The following is a 19,423-nucleotide window of genomic DNA, read 5'->3' on the forward strand; positions in this document are numbered from 1 at the left end:
AGTATACAAGGCATATTGACATTTGAGGAAGACATAAAGCGAGGCATAAAGCAATCACAGGTGTTGATTGGGAGAGCTAGCTAAGACAACAAGAGCTAATCAGTTAAGACAACAACAGGTAAAATGGCGGTGAGTGGGCAGAGATGGTTGGTTAACTACACACAGGGCCTGAGTTCGCGGCTGGGGCCGACATAAACAAATATAAACACAATGGAGTTCCGTTATTAATGAACAGTCCAGCAGGCATCAGCTATGTAGCCAAGTGATCATAGGGTCCAGTGAACAGCAATAGATGGAGCAGGGAAGCCGCGGGGTAGTCGTTACTACGCTAGCATGCGGGAGACACGGCGTTTAAAGTTAGCAGGCCGGGGCAAGTAGAAGTGTCTGCTCCGACGTCCGGCAAAGCTCGGGTTGAAGGCACAGCGGATGGAGTTTCGTTGGTGGACCAGTCGTGTTGGTATGGCGGGGCGCTGTGTCGACAAAGGGTCCAAGCCAGATAGCGAAATAGGTATTGTAGTAATTTGGTTTGCTAGCTAGATGCGCCTGCCTCGTGGCTAACTCGTGTTAGCTTCAGGGCAAGGGTGTTAGCCGCTATAGCCACTCGGTAGCAGCTAGCTAGCAGTGATGATCCGATGCAAAGGTCCAGAGCTTACGACAGGGAGCCGGTGGAGCAGTGGATTCTAGCCGTGTTTGGGTAGAGTCCGGGTGATCACTGAGTGTACCGGGAGGTGGGGCTGGGTCACCCGGTGGCAGCTAGCTAGCTGTGATGATCAGGAGTAATGGTCCAGGGTTTACGGCAGGAGTCCGGTGTTGTAGTTGAGAAAACAGTCCAGTACTGGTAGGCTGGCAAGTTTTATCCAGGCTAACAAAAGGGCTGTTGTCTGTGCAGAAGGTAAAGGCCGCTAGCAGTGGCTAACAATGACTAAATAGCTAGTAGCTAATTAGCTGGTTAGCCTCTGATGGCTAGCCTCTGATGGAGGTTCTGACTATAAGGTCTAAAAAAAATAGCGGTTCCGTATCACATTGGGTGAGGCAGGTTACTGGAAGGTATATTTAATTTAAAAATGGAAAAGATTGAAAATAAAATAAAAAGACAAAATACGAGAGGACGACAAAACACGTCTGCACTGCTTCGCCATCTTGGAAAGCTTTGTAGGACTCCTTGCTCACACATGCTTTTTCAGTTCTGCCCACAAATGTTCTATAGGATTGAGGTCAGGGCTTTGTGATGGCATCTCATTCGTGAGCGGTATGACGGCTACGTGGTCCCATGGTGTTTATACTTGCGTACTATTGTTTATACAGATGAACGTGGTACCTTCAGGCGTTTGGAAATTGCTCCCAAGGATGAACCGGAAATTTTTTTCTGAGGTCTTGGCTGATTTCTTTTGATTTTCCCATGATGTCAAGCAAGGAGGCACTGAGTTTGAAGGTAGGCCTTGAAATACATCCACAGGTACACATCAAATTGACTTAAATTATGTCAATTAGCCTATCAGAAGCTTCTAAAGCCATAACATAATTTTCTGGAATTTTCCAAGCTGTTTAAAGGCACAGTCAACTTAGTGTATGTGTTACGCACGCCTCTAGAAGAGGGAACGCAACACCCTGCTACAACTTAACTCTCCGTGGTGTGAAAGAGGTATGAAAGTGTAGGTGTGAGCAAGGATGACAAATAGGCAGAGAATACCGTTAACAGGGAATTTATTCCTTCACACGGTAAGTTTGGGGAAAAGGGGCTGGACGGAACCAAAGCAAAGAAACTAAATATCAAAGCCCCCTCTCCTACCTTACCTGCCTACCCACTACTTACCTAACTAGCACCACCTGGTGCACTAACCAAAATACAGGGGATGGTCCGCCTAGGTCTTTCCTAGTGTGCATAGACAATAAATTACTACGGGTATATGTATGCCCGCGGGCCTCTTGCCTAAGCACTCCCTAGGTGCCTTCCCCCCTGGGAACAAAGGAAACAGAATAACAAACAATTTCACAACTAAACTGAGAAAAACTCAGGACATTAAAGAAGCTCTCTCTGTCTGAGCAACAAACTAACACAGAACATAATAAGGTTTCTCAGCAACAACTAACTAAGTACATACCAAATTCCCTTTCTGAGAAACAACCAACACATATATATCCCTCTGCCAACAACCTCCTCTCTCAGCAAATATCTCCCTGCAATCATCTCTCTGTGTGTCTCCTCCTCTGAGCAACAGCACACTGGCTTATATAGCTTTAGGTGGGTTTGTTAATTGGAGACAGCTGCGTCCTGACGAGGGGGCGGGGTCAGCTCTCCAATCAGCAATGGGGCCGACCAATCAGCTGCTTGGAGAACTTCAGGAAGCCATTACCTGAAACACAAACTACAACACAGAAACTGGGGAACGTAACAGTATGTAAACTTCTGACCCACTGGAATTGTGATACAGTGAAATACTCTGTAAACAATTGTTGGAAAAATTACTTGTCATGCACAAAGTAGATGTCCTAACCGACTTGCCAAAACTATAGTTTAACAGGAAATTTGTGGAGTGGTTGAAAAACTATTTTTAATGACTCCAACCTAAGTTTATGTAAACTTCCTACTTACGTTAATGAATGATTTACGCATTAGTTAAGCATGCATATTTAGTTTATGCAAACTTCCGACTTCAACTGTACATGTAATCAGGGTCAGACAAGTTTGCTCTTCACAAACACAAAAAGACCTCAACACAATTAGAACCAACCAAATCATGAGAGAACCAAAAAAGAGTTACTTGACACGTTGGAAAGAATTAACTTCTGGTGCAGGCGTGCCGCTAGCGACCCACCTCGACAACATCCGGTGAAATTGCAGAGCGCCAAATTCAAAATACAGAAATAGTCATAATAACACTTGTATTTTTTATGAATGTTTATACATTGGTTTAAAGATTAACCTCTTACATCTAGACATTCCGCTAGCGGAACACCTGCTCCAATATCCAATGATAGGCGTGGCGCGAATTACAAATTCCTCAAAAATACAAAAACTTCAATTTTTCAAACATATGACTATTTCACAGCATTTTAAAGACAAGACTCTCCTTTATCTAACCACACTGTCCGATTTCAAAAAGGCTTTACAGCGAAAGCAAAACATTAGATTATGTCAGCAGAGTACCCAGCCAGAAATAATCAGACACCCATTTTTCAAGCTAGCATATAATGTCACAAAAAACAAAACCACAGCTAAATGCAGCACTAACCTTTGATGATCTTCATCAGATGACACACCTAGGACATTATGTTATACAATACATGCATGTTTTGTTCAATCAAGTTCATATTTATATCAAAAACCAGCTTTTTACATTAGCATGTGACGTTCAGAACTAGCATCCGGTGAATTTACTAAATTACTCACGATAAACGTTCACAAAAAACATAATTATTTTAAGAATTATAGATACAGAACTCCTTTGTGCAATCGAGGTGTCCGATTTTAAAATAGCTTTTCGGTGAAAGCACATTTTGCAATATTCTGAGTAGATAGCCCGGCCATCACGGCTAGCTATTTAGACACCCACCAAGTTTGGCCCTGACCAAACTCCGATTTACTATTACAAAAGTTTGATTACCTTTGGTGTTCTTCGTCAGAATGCACTCCCAGGACTGCTACTTCAATAAGAAATGTTGGTTTGGTTCAAAATAATCCATTGTTAAATCCAAATAACGCCGTTTTGTTCGTGCGTTCAAGACACTATCCGAAGTGTAAATAAGGGTCACGAGTATGGCGCATTTCGTGACAAAAGATTTCAAATTATTCCATTACCGTACTTCGAAGCATGTCAACCGCTGTTTAAAATCAATTTTTATGCCATTTTTCTCGTAAAAAAGCGATAATATTCCGTCCGGGAATCTGCGTTTAGGTAAACAGACGAAAGAAAACAAAGCATGGGGTCGACTCGGGCACGCGCCTGAGTCTCACAGTACTGTGACCAGCCACTATCCAAACGCGCTACTTTTTCTCAGACAGAGCCTGCAAAGCCACGATTCAGCTTTTTGCCGCCTTCTGAGAGCCCATGGGAGCCGTAGGAAGTGTCACATAACAGCAGAGATCCCCTGTAATGGATAGAGATAATCAAGAAGGGCAAGAAATTGTCAGACAGGGCACTTCCTGCATGGAATCTTCTCAGGTTTTGGCCTGCCAAATGAGTTCTGTTATACTCACAGACACCATTCAAACAGTTTTAGAAACTTTGGAGTGTTTTCTATCCAAAGCTAATAATTATATGCATATTCTAGTTTCTGGGCAGGAGTAATAATCAGATTAAATCGGGTACGTTTTTTATCCGGCTGTGAAAATACTGCCCCCTAGCCATAACAGGTTAACTTCTTGTTAATCCAGCCGCTTCGTCAGATTTCAAAAAGGCTTTACGGCGAAAGCATACCATGCGATTATCTGATGACAGCGCCCCGCTTACAAAGCATACAAACATTTTCCAACCAAGTAGAGTAGTCACGAAAGTCAGAAATAGCGATAAAATTAATCACTTACCTTAGAAGATCTTCATCTGGTTGCAGTCACAAGAGTCCCAGCTACACAATAAATGTTTGTTTTGTTCGATAAAGTCCCTCTTTATATCCCAAAAACTCTGTTTTGTTGGCGCGTTTTGTTCAGTAATCCACTGGCTCAAAGGCGGTGAAAACATGCAGACGAATACATCCTAATAGTAACGGTAAAGTTCGTCGAAACACGTCAAACGATGTTTATAATTAATCCTCAGGTTGTCAATTGTCTAAATAATCGATAATATTTCAACCGAACAATAGCACATTCAATAGAAAGGAAAAAGAACGAAGGGCGCGCAAACCAGCACTGGATGCTTCCCCAGTCCCCTGACAGAAAGGTCTCATTCTTCTTCATTTTTCAGAAAACAAGCCTGAAGCAATGTCTAAAGACTGTTGACATCTAGTGGAAGCCATAGGAACGGCAATCTGGGTCCTAACCCATTAGATACTCAATAGGCATTCAATTGAAAACCACCCACATCAAAAGAATCCCACTTCCTGTATGGACTTTCCTTAGGTTTTCGCCTGCCATATCAGTTCTGTTATACTCACAGACATTATTTTAACAGTTTTGGAAACTTTAGAGTGTTTTCTATCCAACTCTATTATATGCTTATCCTAGCTTCTGGGCCTGAGTAACAGGCAGTTTACTTTGGGCACGTCATTCATCCGAATTTCCTAATACTGCCCCCTGTCACTAAAAAGTTAACAAAAAACAGCGCAAACTGGAATGCTATTTTGCCCTAAACAGAGAGTACACATTGGCAGAATATCTGACCACTGTGACTGACCCAAAATGAAGGAAAGCTTTGCCGAAGGCAGACCTTGCTCTGAAGAGAAGACCGGATATGTGCACACTGCTCACAAAATGAGGTGGAAATTGAGCTGCACTTCCTAACCTCCTACCAAATGTATGACCATATTAGAGAGACATATTTCCCTCAGATTACACAGACTCACAAGGAATTTGAAAACATATCCAATTTTGATAAACTCCCATATCTAAAATACTACAGTGTGCAATCACTGCAGCAAGAGAGCGAGAGAGAGAGACTTGTGAACCCTTGGGAGGGAGAGAGAGAGAACGCTTTGGGAGAGAGTGAACGTGAGCACGTGAACCCTTTGAGAGACACTTGTGAACCCTTTGAGAGAGAGACACTTGTGAACCCTTTGAGAGAGAGAAACACTTGTGAACCCTTTGAGAGAGAGAAACACTTGTGACCCCTTTCAGAGAGAGACTTGTGAACACTTTGGGGGAGAGCGAGAGAGAGACTTGGGGGGGGAATGGTGAACCCTTTGGAATTATCTGGATTTCTGCTTAATTTGATCTGATCTTCATCTAAGTCACAACAATAGACAAACACAGTCGGCTTAAACTAATAACACACAAACAATTATACGTTTTCATGTCTTTATTGAACACACCGTGTAAACATTCACAGTGCAGGGTGGGTAAAGTATGTGAACCCTTGGATTAATAACTGGTTGACCCTCCGTTGGAAGCAATAACCTCAACCAAACGTATTCTGTAGTTGCGGATCAGACCTGCACAACGGTCAGGAGGAATTTTGGACCGTTCCTTTTTACAAAACTGTTTCAGTTCCACAATATTCTTGGGATGTCTGGTGTGAACCGCTCTCTTGAGGTCATGCCACTGCATCTCAATCGGGTTGACAGGACTCTGACTGGTCCACTCAAGAAGCTGTATTTTTTTTCTGTTGAAGCCATTCTGTTGTTGATTTACTTCAGTGTTTTGGGTCGTTGTCCTGTTGCATCACCCAACTTCTGTTGACCTTCAATTGGCTGACAGATAGTCTTACATTCTCCTGCAAGAAGTCTTGATAAACTTGGGAATTCATTTTTCCATCGATGATAGCAAGCTGTCCAGGCCCTGAGGCAGCAAAGCAGACCCAAACCATGATGCTCCCTCCACCATACTTTACAGTTGTGATGAGGTTTTGATGTTGGTGTGCTGTGCCGTCTTTTCTCCACACAGTGTTGTGTGTTCTTTAGTTTAACTTTAGTTTAATCTGTCCACAGAATATTTTGCCAGTAGCGCTGTGGAACATCCAGGTGCTCTTTTGCAAACTTCAGATGTGCAGCAATATTTTTTGGGGACGGCAGTGGCTTCTTCCGTGGTATCCTCCCATGAACACCATTCTTGTTTAGTGTTTTTTACTTGTCATAGACTCGTCAACAGAGATGTTAGCATGTTCCAAAGATTTCTGTAAGTCTTTAGCTGACACTAGGATTCTTCTTAACCTCATTGAGCATTCTGCGCTCTGCTCTTGCAGTCATCTTTGTAGGACGGCCAGTCCTAGGGAGAGTTGCAACAGTGCTGAACTTTCTCCATTCATAGACAAGTTGTCTTACCATGGACTGATGAACATCAAATCATTGATTGGACTCCAGGTAAACTGACTCCTGACTCTAATTAGCTTTTGGAGAAGTCATTAGTCTTGGGGTTCACATACTTTTCCCAACCTACACTGTGAATGTTTTAATTATGTATTCAATATAGACAAGAAAAAAACAATAATTTGTGTGTTATTAGTTTAAGCATACTGTGTTTGTCAATTGTTGTGAATTAGATGAAGGTGAGATCAGAAATCCAGGTAATTCCAAAGGGTTCACATACTTTTTCTTGTCACTGGATGGATGGATGGTTGGATGGATGGATGGATGGATGGATGGATGGATGGATGGATGGATGGATTGATTGGATCTTGTGCTGTCTACCGGAGAGTGGAGGTTCCAGTTGGGGATTCCAGCAGCAGTTTGTTTATATCCTGTAGCATGTGAATAGGGATTATGTCACACTGAGACATGGTCACGGTGAATGGTGGTTCTACAGCCTGAATTTAAAATTAGATTTATTTTGTCACCGGCCTACACACAATACCCCATAAGTGGAATTATGTTTTTTTTGTTTGTTTTTTTTTACAAATTAATTAAAGATGAAAAGCTGAAATGTCTTCAGTCACTAAGTATTCAACCCCTTTGTTATGGCAAGCCTAAATTAGTCCAGGAGTAAAAAAGTCACATAAGTTGCATGGACTCACTAATAAATGCAGTAACAGACACATCGTAACATCAATTGTTCAGAGGAGACTGCGTGAGTCAGGCCTTCATGGTCGAATTGCTGCAACCGCCGTGTCTTTGTGAGACGCAGAGTATTTTGTATTTATTATGGATCCCCATTAGCTGCTGCCTTGGCAGCTATTCTTCCTGGGCTCTGGCAAAATTAAGGCAGTTATACAATTTTAAAAACATTACAATACATTTCTTACAGAATTCACAACACACTAAATGTGTGCCCTCAGGCCCATTCTCCACTACCACATATCTACAACGCAAAATCCATGTGTACGTGTGTGTATAGTGCGTATGTTATCGTGTGTGTATGCATGTGTCTGTGCCTATGTTTGTGTTACTTCACAGTCTCCGCTGTTCCATAATGTGTATTTTTACCTGCTTTATAGATCTGATTCTACTGCTTGCATCAGTTACCTGATGTGGAATAGAGTTCCATGTAGTCATGGCTCTATGTAGTACTGTGCGCCTCCCATAGTCTGTTTTGGACTTGGGGACTGTGAAGAGACTTCTGGTGGCATGTCTTGTGGGGTATGCATGGGTGTCCGAGCTTTGTGCTAGTATTTTAAACAGACGGCTTGGTACCTTCAGCTTGTCAACACCTCTTACGAAAACAAGTAATGAGGAAGTCAATCTCTCTTCCACTTTGAGCCGTGAGAGATTGACAGGCATATCGTTAATGTTAGCTCTCCGTATACTTTTAAGGACCAGCCGTGCTGCCCTGTTCTGAGCCAACAGCAATTTTCCCAAGTCCCTCTTTGTGAACAGTAGTCCAGGTGCAACAAAACCAGGGCCTGTAGGACCTGCCTTGTTGATAGTGTTGTTAAGAAGACAGTGTAGCGCTTTATTATAGACAGACTTCTCCCCATCTTAGCTACTGTTGTATCAATATGTTTTGACCATGACAGTTTACAATCCAAGGTTACTCCAAGCAGTTTATTCACCTGAACTTGCTCAATTTCCACATTATTCATTATGAGATGTTGTTGAGGTTTAGGGTTTAGTGAATGATTTGTCCCAAATATAATGCTTTTAGTTTTTGAAATATTTAGGACTAACTTATTCCTTGCTACCCATTCTGAAACTAACTGCAGCTCTTTGTGTTGCAGTCATTTCAGTCGCTGTAGTAGCTGACGTGTATAGCGTTGAGTCGGCCACATGCATAGACACACTGGCCTTACTCAAAGCCAGTGGCATGTTGTTAGTAAAGATTGAAAAAAGCAGGGGGCCTAAACAGCTACCCTGGAGAATTCCTGCTTCTACCTGGATTATGTTGGAGAAGTTTCCATTAAAGAACACCCTCTGTGTTCTTTTAGACAAGTAGCTCTTTATCCACATTATAGCAGAGGTGTAAAGTCATAACCCATACGTTTTTCCAGCAGCAGACTAGGATCGATAATGTCAAAAGCTGCACTGAAGTCTAGCAAGACAGCCCCCACAATAATTTTATCATCATTTTCTCTCAGCCAATCATCAGTCATTTGTGTAAGTGCTGTGCTTGTTGAGTGTCCTTCCCTATATGTGTGCTGAAAGTCTGTTGTCAATTTGTTTACTGTGAAATAACATTGTATCTGGTCAAACACATTTTTTCCCCAGAAGTTTACTAAGGGTTGGTAACAGGGTGATTGGTTGGCTATTTGAGCCATTAAAGGTGGCTTTACAATTCTTTGGGAGCAGAATGACTTTAGCTTCCCTCCAGGCCTGAGGGCACACACTTTCTAGTAGGCTTAAATTGAAGATGTGGCAAATAGGAGTGGCAATTATCGTCCGCTATTATCCTCAGTAATTTTCAATCCAGATTATCAGACCCTGTGGCTTGTCATTGTTGATAGACAACAATCATTTTTTCACCTCTTCCACACTGACTTTGTGGAATTCAAAAGTACAATTATTGGTCAGATATACTTGAATGTGTAGTGTCAGCATTTGTTGCTGGCATGTCATCCCTAAGTTTGCTTATCTTGCCAATGAAAATGTAATTAAAGTTCTTGGCAATATCAGTGGGTTTTGTGATAAATGAGCCATCTGATTCAATGAATGATGGTGCCGAGTTGTCTTTTTTCCCAAAAATGTAATTTAAGGTGCTCCTAGGATTTTTACTATTGTTATTTATATAATTTATCTTTGCTTCATAGTATAGTTTATTTTTATTTAGCTTAGTCACATGATTTCTTAATTTGCAGTACGTTTGCCAATCAGTTGGGCTGCCAGACTTATTTGCCATACCTTTTGCTTCATCCCTCTCAACCATACAATTTTTCAATTACTCGTCAATCCTAGAGGATTTAACCTGTTTAGGATAGGGTGCAGTATTTTCACGGCCGGATAAAAAACGTACCCGATTTAATCTGGTTATTACTCCTGCCCAGAAACTAGAATATGCATATAATTGTTTGATTTGGATAGAAAACACCCTAAAGTTTCTAAAACTGTTTGAATGGTGTCTGTGAGTATAACAGAACTCATATGACAGGCCAAAACCTGAGGAGATTCTATACAGGAAGTGCCCTCTCTGACCATTTCTTGGCCTTTTATAGCCTCTTTATCGAAAACAGAGGATCTCTGCTGTAACGTGACATTTTATAAGGCTCCCATAGGCTCTCAGAAGGCGCCAGAACGGGGAATGATGACTCTGCAGTCCCTTGGCGAAAAACAGTAGCGCATTTGGAAAGTGGTCGATCTGAGAACAATGACACGGGTCCGCGCGTGCACGTGAAGACACCATTTCCTTCTTTCAGTCTTTGAACGAAAACAACGTCTCCCGGTCGGAATATTATCGCTATTTTACGAGAAAAATCGCATGAAAATTGATTTTAAACAGCGTTTGACATGCTTCGAAGTACGGTAATGGAATATTTTTTAAAAAATTGTCACGATATGCGCCAGCGCGTCACCGTTCGGATAGTGTCTTGAACGCAAGAACAAAACGGCGCTATTTGGATATAACTATGGATTATTTGGAACCAAAACAACATTGGGTATAAAGTAGAAGTCCTGGGAGTGCATTCTGACGAAGAACAGCAAAGGTAATCCAATTTTTCTTATAGTAAATCTGAGTTTGGTGAGTGCCAAACTTGGTGGGTGTCAAAATAGCTAGCCTGTGATGGCCGGGCTATCTACTCAGGATATTGCAAAATGTGCTTTCACCGAAAAGCTATTTTAAAATCGGACACCTCGATTGCATAAAGGAGTTCTGTATCTATAATTCTTAAAATAATTGTTATGTTTTTTGTGAACGTTTATCGTGAGTAATTTAGTAAATTCACCGGAAGTTTTCGGTGTGTATGCTAGTTCTGAACGTCACATGCTAATGTAAAAAGCTGGTTTTTGATATAAATATGAACTTGATTGAACAAAACATGCATGTATTGTATAACATAATGTCCTAGGAGTGTCATCTGATGAAGATCATCAAAGGTTAGTGCTGCATTTAGCTGTGGTTTTGGTTTTTGTGACATTATATGCTAGCTTGAAAAATGGGTGTCTGATTATTTCTGGCTGGGTACTCTCCTGACATAATCGAATGTTTTGCTTTCGTTGTAAAGCCTTTTTGAAATCGGACAATGTGGTTAGATAAAGGAGAGTCTTGTCTTTAAAATGTTGTAAAATAGTCATATGTTTGAAAAATGGAAGTTTTGGGATTTTTGAGGAGTTTGTAATTCGCGCCACGCCCTATCATTGGATATTGGCGAGGCGTTCCGCTAGCGGAACATCTAGATGTAAGAGGTTAACCGTTTTTATAATCATTTTCTTAATGGGTGCATGCTTATTAGTAACTGGAATAAGCGATTTCATAAATGTGTCCAGTGCAGCATCTGGTTGCTCCTTGTTACACACCACAGATCAGCAAATATTCTTTACTTCATCAACATATGAATCACTACAAAACTTATTGTGTGACCTCTTATACACCATATTAGGCCCAGCCTTTGGATCTTTGGTATTCCTTGATATGGCTATTATATTGTGAGCACTACATCCTATGGATTTGGATACTGCTTTAAAGCAAATTTGTGCAGCATTAGTTAAGATGTGATCAATACATGTTGATGATTTAATTCCTGTTCCTTGAGTAGGTGAATCCAAAATAGGTGACCTAAGTTTTGAATCCAAAATAGGTGACCTACGTGATTCGTGTAGATCCGATGAGAAAAGTTTGAGGGGGGCCAGGGGTGAGCCGCGTTTGGAGCAATACTGGCTGTATCCAAGGCTCAGCCGATCATTCTCACAACAACAGAATGCAGCACGTGACTGAAGAGAGAAGAGACTACCAACTTGCTAGTTACAGCATCAGCGCACACTTTGGAAAGAGTGGAAAAGTGGAAAAGCAGTTTGCCAGTTACAGCAGCAGCGCGTCCCCTGACGAGAACGAAGAGGTAGTTTAGAAGTCTGCCGACGAAGACGACGGAGGTGAGAAGGTGTATTTCATGAGCTGATCAAATAATTGAGTTTATGGTGTGAAAATTTGCTGGCTAACAAAGTCAGACAGCTAGCTTTAGCTAGCTAGTTAAAGTTACAACATCAGATGAGCTAACGTTAGCTATAGTATTAACTGGTATATGACTCTTAACGTTCCTCAAGCTATAACATTGTTAGTTGCTCACTGGATCCTGACGGAAATCTGAAATCATAGATGATAGCTAGCTATCATCTATGAATTGTTAAATGACTTGTTAGATATTACTGCTTGTTGGAACTAGAAGCACAAGCATTTCTCTACACTCGCAATAATGTCTGCTAACCATGTGTATTTGACCAATAAAATTAGATTTGATGTTTTCCCTCTAGTTTTCAGTATGAAAGAATTAGGTGAAGATAAGGCATTGTTTGTTTAACAAGTGGATTCAGGGATTAAGTGTAGCTGGAGCTGGGCCTGGTTTAAGCTGGATGTCACTATAGAGGTGAAAGGAACACCACACACTTTCACTCTTTCTCAGTTTTTCAATAAGGTGGATAAAAAGGGGTATGCCAGGTGTACTCTCTGCCTGAAATAGATAAATTATGCCAACAATTGTAGAACAGTTGTCCACAGGCAGACTGTGTACAATGTAATAACGTACAGTGTAGCCCAGATACTGCCCAGATGTAGCCCAGATACTGCCCACCACCAGCACCATTCCACCAGGGGCCAGAGAAGATTAGGGAACAAGAGGCTCAGCTTCCTGTGCCCACTGTAGACTGCATAGCAAATGCAGAGGTACGTGTGTTAGGTAATTAGCATCACTATTTGAGAAGTCAGCATAGCACGTTAGGAAAATTTAGTGTGCAATTTACACAAGATATGTAGTGTGCCTGCTTTTAGTTAATTTCCGAATTTGTGTCTTCTAGGTGTTGTGACATGACTATCATTAATGCGATGACATGCTATTTATCGAATAATTAACTGTGTAATTATTACGTGATTAAATTAATCATGTAACAATTAACTCATTAGTAACCTGGGGCCCCACGGGAAAAGTTTGTTTAATGAGTTACCGTTTCCCGAATTAACTCAAATATCAATTTTGATATGATAGCAGTCAATCATTTCCTCATATCAGTCTCATTCTGAATGTTGCATAATCCGTTAAATATGCACGAACCCTAGTCTACATGATGGCTCAGCGATACACAAATTGGCTTAATTATTTATTTACCAACTAAATAATCACACAGAATTACATAAACACAGAGAATAGATTATACATTGATTACTAATATAATGCAATGAAAAGTCCCTAGTGTACTAAACCGATATGACAGCTTGTTACACAATGAAAGGGATGGGGGAAAGAAAGAGCGGGAGAAGGAGAGACAAATGAATTAAACTATCGTACATACAGTTGAATAATACGCTCATCGTCAGTATGGCTATTTAGCAGCATAACAACAGCTCATTCGGATTTGGAAATGCAATGTACATTATTACGCTTGTATGTCTTTGTTGTCTTTTTTTGTTGAAATTGCCCGATCCGTGGAACAGTCTAGGCAACAAATAACATTGGATTGCTTTCTTTACATTTTTTAGCTGAGTTAGGTTCACATTAACCACTTTATTTTGCACACAGAGACTGATCATGTAGATCATATTCTATTCTTGACATATGTTGTTTAATTAGTTGAAACCTGCATTTCCCCGTGCAGGGATTTTTCAGTGCAAAACAAAAGTGTCACCTTTTTGGGTCCTCACCAGTTTGCATCCCTGATATTTATGCTTGTATGTCTGTCGTCTTTCTCTGTTGAAATCGCCCGATCCGTCTGTGACGAAAAGTCTCTGGTTGTGTAAGTCTCTGATTGTCCACCAGAGATCACCATGTCCTTACGCCGGTAGCAACCCTGCCACTGCTCCATGTTTTCTGGTCTAATGTAAATTTAGTTAGGAGTCCTTTATAAGCACTCTGGATAAAGGGGCGTTCCATCCTTTTGGCATGTCTGTGCTTATGTGGGCATGGTTACTGACTGGGTAAAACTTTACATGAAAAACAATTATCTTATTTAGAAGGCTAGAATCACATTTCATCTTCTCACAAATAGTTTCAGATTTAATTATATAAGTTTTACAACATTTAGATGTAACTCTGACATATACATTGGAAGGTCTTAGTTACAATGTTTCCGTTATAACGTCTTTAATGATATTACCAAACAATAAATGCTGACATGATTGTTCTTTAAGTCCCTCCTGACCATTTCCCACATCATTTGTGTTAGGAATATTGTTTCATTATCCACTTTTGGATGTTGTAGTTTTGGCGGGAAGAATCTGCTTGTAACAGAAGGGTTATTTCCCCTCAATACTGCATGGCCAAGAAGAGACAGTTCCTGCAAGGTATTTATGACCGTCATAAAACTGGCCAACTACCCCAGGAGAGGGCGGTCTTGAAACCTTTGTTTAGCCGGCACCTTTTATCTCCATCCAGGAGGGCAAGTCATGACATAGGCTATGGTCATTGGTGTCCTAGCAGAGCATTCCCTCCCCTTTGCTATTGCTCCAGTAATTGTTGAGCTAGTGCAAAATCTTGCCATTGACAAGGTGGCTTTGGAGAGGATGAAGCTCTCGAGAACTGCAGCATCCTACAAGATGGTCAATGGCCTAGGGCGGACCTTCTCCGAAAGGACCTTCTCAAACCTGAGGTTTCCTTTTTCTTTGAACTTGGATGAGAGCACATCTAACAGCAACAAAAAGGTTGTTCTCATATTTAATTATTGTTATCTTATCAATTTGGCATTCTATTATCTATTATCTATTCTATTATCTCTAATCGTATCTTACATTGTTGGAGAGCTCAAGTAGAACGCATTTAATTGTCCAGTCAACATCTGTTTACTGTGCATTTGACAAAATAACCCTGATTTTGTTTGGTTTGATTTTTGAAGGTCCTCTCCATGCTGGTAAGCTACTACCATGATGACATCCAAAAGGTGGTGGTGGAGCACTTGGGGTCCCTGGAGGTCATAAAGGTGAATGCCGTCAGCTTAGACAGCGCGCTCTGCGACTTCTTCAACCATAACATCCAATGGAAATATCTGGTGAGCATGATGATGGATTCTTGTAGGGTCATGAGAGGTAGCAAGACCGGCATCGAGACAAAGATCCTTCCAACCCTGCTCGACATTGATGGAGTCTCCTGTCATCACATCCACAATGCAGCAAAGAAGTTTGCAGAGCCCTTCGACCACCACCTTGAGCAGCTCTTCAATGATCTGCACACTGATCATCAGCGGTCTCCAGATCAAGTAAAAACAAGTATATTTTAAAGTTTGGTATTTACTTATCACTCAATGAATGAAATCTTTATTCATGAATTCATCATACTGAATTTATTCCAAATCTATCGTGTTTATGTGCAATCCTACCTTAAATGACAAAGAACAATAAAGGGGCAGTGTAAGGAAATAAATAATTTCATAGTCTCTCTCTTTTTGTCAAGTGATGTACCTCAAGGATATATGCCTGCCTCCAGTCCTCAGAGGTTTGTGCCCCATCGCTGGCTGTCCGCATATGATGTCAGCATTTCGACACACAGAATGCTGTACTACGGGTTCCCGAACAACGAGGACCAGGAGCTGTAATAGGACCCACTGGAACACATTTATAAAGAACACCACGTGAGCGAGAAGGCACAAGCGCGGATCAAGTCTTTGCATGAGGACCTCAACAGAAAAGGTGAAGATCATCACTAGTTCTATGTTCAAATGTTATTAGTCACATGCGCCGAATACAACAGGTTACAGTGTAATGCTTACTTACAAGCCCCGAACCAACAATGCAGTTTAGAAAATATGAATAAGAATAAGAAATAAAAGGAACAAGTAATTAAAGAGCCGCAGTAAATAACAATAACGAGACTATATACGGGGGTACCAGTGTCAATGTGCGGAGGCACCGGTTAGTCGAGGTAATTGAGGTAATATGTACATGTAGGTAGAGTTATTAAAGTGACTATGCATAGATAATAACAGAGTAGCAGCGGCGTAAAAGAGGGGGTGGGGGGGTTGGGCAATGCAAATAGTCTGGGTAGCCATTTGATTGATGTTTAAGAGTCTTATTGCTTGGGGGTAGAAGCTGTTTAGAAGCCTCTTGGACCTAGACTTGGCGCTCCGGTACTGCTTACCGTGCGGTAGCAGAGAGAACAGTCTATGACTGGGGTGGCTGGGGTCTTTGACAATTTTTATGGCCTTCTTCTGACACCGCCTGTTATAGAGGTCCTGGATGGCAGAAAGCTTGGCCCCAGTGATGTACTGGGCCGTACGCACTACCCTCTGTAGTGCCCTGCTGTCGGAGGCCGAGCAGTTGCCATACCAGGCAGTGATGCAACCCCTCAGGATGCTTTCGATGGTGCAGCTGTAGAACCTTTTGAGGATCTGAGGACCCATGCCAAATTTTTTCAGTCTCCTGAGGGGGAATAGGCTTTGTTGTGCGTCTTCACGACTGTCTTGGTGTGCTTGGACCATGTTAGTTTGTTGGTGATGTGGACACCACGAAACTTGAAGCTCTCAACCTGCTCCACTACAGCCCAGTCGATGAGAATGGGGGCGTGCTCGGTCCTCCTTTTCCTGTAGTCTACAATCATCTCCTTTGTCTTGATCACGTTGAGGAAGAGGTTGTTGTCCTGGCACCACCCGGCCAGGTCTCTGACCACCTCCTTATAGGATGTCTCGTCGTTGTTGGTGATCAGACCTACCACTGTTGTGTCATTGGCAAACTTAATGGTGGTGTTGGAGTAGTGCCTGGCGGGGCCCCTGAGGGGCCCTGTGGTGAGGATCAGCATGGCAGATGTGTTGTTACCTACCCTTACCACCTGGTGGCAGCCCGTCAGTCCAGGATTCAGTTGCAGAGGGAGGTGTTTAGTCCCAGGGTCCTTAGCTTATTGATGAGCTTTGAGGTCACTATGGTGTTGAACTCTGAGCTGTAGTCAATGAATAGCATTCTCATATAGGTTCCTTTTGTCCAGGTGGGAAAGGGCAGTGGTGAGTGCAATAGAGATTGCATCATCTGTTAGGTCGGTATGCAAATTGGAGTGGGTCTAGTGTTTCTGGGATAATGGTGTTGATGTGAGCCATGTCCAGCCTTTCAAAGCACTTCATGGCTACAGACGTGAGTGCTACGGGTCAGTAGTCATTTTGGCAGGTTACCTTAGTGTTCTTGTGCACAGGGACTATGGTGGTCTGCTTGAAACATGTTGGTATTACAGACTCGGACAGGGAGAGGTTGAAAATGTCAGTGAAGGCTGCCAGTTGGTCAGCCTGCGGCCTTGTGAATGTTGACCTGTTTAAATGTCTTACTCACATCTGCTACGGAGAGCTTGATCACACAGTCGTCCGGAACAGCTGGTGCTCTCATGCATGTTTTAGTGTTATTTGCCTTGAAGCGAGCATAGAAGTTATTTTGCCTGTCTGGTAGGCTTGTGTCACTGGGCAGCTCTTGGCTGTGATTCCCTTTGTAGTCTGTAGTGGTTTACAAACCCTGCCATGGTTACCAGTGATGAGCAAAATGTACCTTATTGACACTTAACTTACTGATTCTGTTTTCACAGGCATGACACAGCAAGGAAAAGACAGAAAGAAGAGTGACCAGGAAGGTGTGGCATGAGGGCACTACAACTAACCTACAACTCAGAATTTACGTGGGTGTACTGCCTATCATGAAGGAACACGTAATGGTTTTCCAGGTGGGTATTTTCTATCAGCGACTGTTGGCTACACCTGTGTATAAACAATGTTGTATTTCACAACAGCTTGTTTTACATTCACAGGGTAGCCAGACGTTGGTATATAAGCTCCACGACAAGCAGCTTGAAACTTTTCAATGCTGAATACATCACTAAAGTGTCACCCAAGACTATGGGAGTGATGGTACTTAAGGAGAAGATGCTGCTGTTTGCCAGGGAGATGTATGTGGGGCGGGAAGCAGATGGATTCTGAACCAGGAATCCTAATCATGCTGTTAGTACCCTACAATTTAATTACATTTAATACTTTTTTTTTTTTCTTCATTGTTTCAAAACAGTTTTGTGGTGTTCTATATTTCAGCTGCTGAAGTCTTTCATGGAACAGGTCACCAAAGCCTTGCAAAGTCACACACTGAGGTCACTGTCTGCTCTGGACCCGATTTTGAGAGGCCACTTGCAGGCAGCGATCCAGTTGAAGAAGCTGAGCGCAATGTTGAGCCACCTCTCACTTGCCGGCAGTGATCTCCACCAGGAGATCATGCGATACAACATTGATCCATGCCTGGCCAGCTTCAAGGAGGGAGATGACATGGTGGAGTGGTGGGCTCATGTCTTGGCCCAGACACTGTATCCAGCCCTGGGTAATGTGGTGAAAGGTGCCCTCTCTGTCTTTCATGGTCCCAGGGTTGAATCTTCATTTAGCTGGATGAACGACATCATTGATACACGAAGCACCAACATCAACATCTCAACTTTCAATGCAATACAGACCAGGCAGAAGACCGCAGTGGAGATGTTTAAATGGGAGGATGCAAGGTTTAGAGAGGTGGACTGAAGGCTCTGCAGAAACATCAGGTCAGCAGGAACAGTAGACAAGACCCAGTGGCAGCGGAGTCTGCTGGAAGACCAAAGACGACATCTCGGGTATGGCTGTCGCCATCTGGAAGCGCTCAGGAGAGCAAGACGGCGGTAGCTGAAGAGGAGAAGAGGGCAAGGCTCAAGCATGCCACAAAACAGCGCAAACGGGCACTTGAAATACTTGTCCAGGTTATGAAAAAGAAGTAGGGGAAAACCCTCTACCCAGCCCTCTACTTCCCTCCAGTACTCTCCCTTTGTCAAATAAATCCCAAATTGTTCCTGGCCTAGGACGCAGCATCCGAGGCCTGTTTTCTGCCACCATTTACCTTAATTTGATGGGCTATATTTTTATGTTTGCAATTCAGATATTTTTTTTCAGAAAGTGTTCTGAAACTGTATGTGGGTATAGGAAAGAGTTCTATTTGGGTTTCATTTAACTTTTCCTCAGATATGTTCTGTTCTGTTGGGCAGAACAGCATCAGAGGGACTGTTCCTGAAAGCTAGATCAATGAGTTAACTAGCTAACTTCTCAGAATATCTTGAAATAACTCTATCTTTGGAGAACTATTGACCTAAAATGTATGTGGTATTATATTGACTCGACTACATAAACCAGTATAAAATATAAATGTATTGTTTATTTTGTGGACTTGAGTGTCATGTGCAGTAAAGTATGGCAACAAATAACATTGGATTGTTTTCCTTAAAATGTTTAGCTATGAGTTAGGTTCACATTAACCACTTTCTATTTTACACACAGAGACTGATCATGTAGATCATAT

General features: G+C 42.0%; 1 protein-coding gene across 1 annotated transcript in view; it reads left to right on the forward strand.

The window, feature by feature from the left end:
- LOC106584890 (protein prenyltransferase alpha subunit repeat-containing protein 1) overlaps positions 1-19,423 on the forward strand; it is a 166,892-nt gene that overhangs the window by 40,528 nt on the left and 106,941 nt on the right. The window lies entirely within an intron of this gene.

This window comes from Salmo salar, chromosome 24 (genome assembly GCF_965601325.2).
Source record: "Salmo salar chromosome 24, fSalSal1, whole genome shotgun sequence".
Classification (NCBI taxonomy): domain Eukaryota; kingdom Metazoa; phylum Chordata; class Actinopteri; order Salmoniformes; family Salmonidae; genus Salmo; species Salmo salar.